Consider the following 3,751-nt stretch of genomic DNA (forward strand, 5'->3'; position numbering starts at 1 on the left):
CAACCCAGATGCAGATGCTTCGGGCAGCCGGCACCTTGCTCCTCTGCCTGCATTTACATCTCACTTGTTGAGGATGGATTCAAGCAAAACAGAAGAGGTTGTGGCCTGGTGGAGAGTGACCAGGGCATTCTTCTCTCCAAGCCATTGCTGAGTAGGCCACGGGCTGGGCCAAGATAATAGCCACAGGCGTGTGCTTGGGAAGGCCTGTCAACCCCCAGGTGAGTGCCATACAGTTCCGTATTTTTATGTGGATCAGCCAAGGGTCTTCTACTTCCTGACCAATTCATCTTTTAGAGTAATGAAAATTTGTGAAATGAAGTGTATTCCATAGCACAGCAATTGTAATCCTAGCTATTCAGAATAGTGGAGGTTAAATAGTCCAAGGAACATGCTCAGAGGGAGGAGGTAAATGAACCATGCCTCCTTCGTGGACAGTTTTCAAGCAGCTTAGGATAAATATCCCCTGGTGGAAAAAGGTCCACCAGGTGGGCACCTCCACATTTGGGGGGCATAGCTCCTGCAGCGCATTGGACAGGACACACAGTAAGAGGCATGAGCAGTGTGTTAGGTTAACTATCTTGGGGTAACCAGTCCTTTGGCAGATTTAGGCCCTGGTAGCTGTGGCGGACCCCACACTCAGCTGCACCTCCTGGGCATTCTGCCCTATGGAAGGCTATCCTTGGGGGTCTCCAGCTGAGTCTGGAGTGATCCCCAGAAGACACTGGAGATGCACACCTAGACTGTCTTCCGTCCACTGACAAAGGACTCAAAGGACCCAGTTTGGAGCTCGATCCGGACGCTGACCCTGAGAGCCCTGGAGTGTCTTGCGATGCTTCCCTCTTGCGGTCCCATCAGATTGAACAAATACTACCGCCTCGTGGGAATGTTCAATTGTCTTTCACGAATCGGCAAATATTTATCAAGCATCTACCTTAGGCCAGGATGCTTCCAGACCCTGGGACGGAGCAGTAGTGAGGCACCATCTCTGCCTGTGTGGGGCCGACATTCTAGACCCTCTGCCTGGTCCAGCCTGGAGCAAGGCTGCCCTCAGCTGAGGTGCACGTGCTCCCAGCATCTTGAAACCGGCTGCACCCTCAGTGTCAGAGCGCTCACGGCGGGGGAGCAGGGCGTTCCCAGACCACTGGCCACTTAATCACCCAATTTGAAAGTAATCCCGAACTCAGGTTTCTGCTTGAAAGCTATTTAATTTATGCTCTAAACTTGATTTTATTCAAATCTACACTTTTAGAGCCATGGCCTTATCCTCAAGGGAGAAATGGAATGCTTAAGAAATAAGACCGTTGTTACCTTAAAAATGCTTCTACAAATACTTCCCGATGATTTGATCCACAGGGATGTAGTTCCTAAGTTTGTGTAGGTAATATGCTTCTCTTTAAAAATAAAGTGAATTATAGCTCGCGCTCCAGGTTACCAAAACAAATAGACTGCAAAGCTGAACTGTGGTCGATTGTTTCTAAATGAATACGATATTGAGAGATCCCATCCATCTCCAGCTTCCCTGAAACTCACTGATAAATTATAAATCCATTAGGAGCGTCTCTCCTCTGCCATTTAGAATCGAGGAGTAAAAATATTTATATAGGGATTGTGGTGTTTGGGGATAGTAGTTCTCGAGGACATGATTCCTGTGTTGTATATCATCAGAGGACAGCCATCTTCAAGCTCCATTTTAATTTCCTTATGATTGTTGTAATATTTATTGTACAGAAACCTGTGAATATTTATGGGGAGTGGCAGAGCTGTTCATGTGAGCAGGTGCATAAATCCATGCGCTCTGAAAGGATGGAGACAGACAAAGTCCAGTTAGGCAGCAATCTCAGACATAATTTTCAATTAAAAGGGAGTCGAGCAGAGCAGGATTACAACTCTTCCTCATTTTTATATCGGCTCCCAAGGCAGGTAGGGGAGTGAAGCTCCAATTCACTGTCTCATCGGGCTGTTTTCTAAAAGACTCATAGGCAAGTCCATTTGGGGAATTTAACAGAAGCGTGTTTTTCTCAGATCTCTTTATTCCAGTGGCTGTTTATCACAGAGGGTGGCATTACCTGGAAGCTCCTGTGAAGGTTTTCTTACAGGAGGTTATGGCCGTGTTATGCCACAGACCTCCAGGAGGGTGTTCTACTGAGAGAGCACATAGGAAACCACGGGAGGGTGCCTGAGTGAAGATTTCCCTCTGAAACAACATATGGAGTGACAGTGACTACATCTGTGATGGGTTTAGTGACTCGTTGCTCTCACTAAGGACAAGAACAGAATTGAGTCAAAATTATTTTATCTTTTCAAAATTTTACACCTGCAGTAACGCTCAGTTATGAAAGCAATTTCAGGAGGAGGTTTAGCTTTATGAGTTTAGGGGCACGCTCTGCCCACCACGCAGCAGGCTGCCATGAATATGCTTATGATCTCTGTTGGGAGGCAGGGAGGCCTGACGGTTAGGGTCCTGTCACACGGGCTCAGTTTCAAGTCCCAGCTTGGCCCTTCAAGGATGGTGTGACTGTGGAAGAAAGAGATTTACTGCTCTAAGACTCAACTTCCTCAGTGTGAAGTGGAGATAACAGCACCTCTCTTTCAGGAATTCGAGGGTTTAAAATGGCAATCAACAAAGACGCTTGAAATTAAGTGACAAATTCTACTTCACGTGTGTCTTCTCCGCCTATCTCTGAGCTTCAAGAGGACACGAACCGTGGTGGCTCACTGCCCGCTTTGTTCCCGTTGCGTGTAGAGCTGGCTGCGATGAGCACTGTGGACCAAAGCAGGTGCCATCATGATGATCACTGGGTGTTCCGGGATCCCAGGGGTGTCTTGAAGGAGAGATCTGAGTGACCTTTGGAGGACCTATCTCCTGGCAGTAGCTCAGATCTGGTACATAGTAGGCACTTAATAAAGATCCTTCCTGGGTCTCTAAGTGCTGTTGGCAGCAAGATCCCAAGATGCCTCCCATGGTGCAGGGCCATTCCGTGGGTGTGAGCCAACATCCTGGTGATCACGACCAAGCCAAGGTGCAGGGAAGAGGCTGCATAAGAGAACAGGCAGAGGACCTTTGAGGAAACAGAGCAGAAGAGGCATCAGAAGGAGCAGAGATTTGCTGCTCAAACAAGTTGATGTGTGGACAGTAGGATTTTAGTCCATGGGGTTATCCTGGGGAAGGAGCAGGTTCCCCCTGAGGACAGGACAGCTCTGGGTTAGCTTGTTCAACCTGGAGCCATTAAGCACCTACCAACACATTGCAAAGAGCTGGGGGCTGTAAACACAGGAATAGTTCCTGCCTTCATATTTAATAAGGCAGGAGAGGGGGCAGGCTCCCAGGGTGGCTAAGCATCCATACCGAGCACTTTACGGCATCAGCAGTAGTTCTTACAGGGGCTCCATAAATGCATATACTCCCACACTGCAGTGAGAACATTGATATATGCACCCATGGTAAGGGCTAAAGTATCATTCTTAGGATCCTAAAGGTCATCCAAGGTGAGACCCTGGGGGAAAAGAGGAAGAGGGGAATTCTGTGCTAAGGCAGTACCCTGAGCCACTCACAGAGCCAGGAAGATGGGGTACAGCAGCAGGGCCCATTTGCCTAGTGAAGGAGCGTTCACATGATAATCAATTGCACACTGCTGGGAACTGCTTCTGGGCTCAGGAGGACCAGAGTTTGCTTGAGCCCATGTGCACAAGATCGGGGCAGAGGCTGTGCATTATCGGGGTTGTGGCCCCAGCTGGGCAGTCCAAGCTGGTG

The sequence above is a fragment of the Diceros bicornis genome, chromosome 6, assembly GCF_020826845.1.
Source record: "Diceros bicornis minor isolate mBicDic1 chromosome 6, mDicBic1.mat.cur, whole genome shotgun sequence".
Lineage (NCBI taxonomy): Eukaryota > Metazoa > Chordata > Mammalia > Perissodactyla > Rhinocerotidae > Diceros > Diceros bicornis.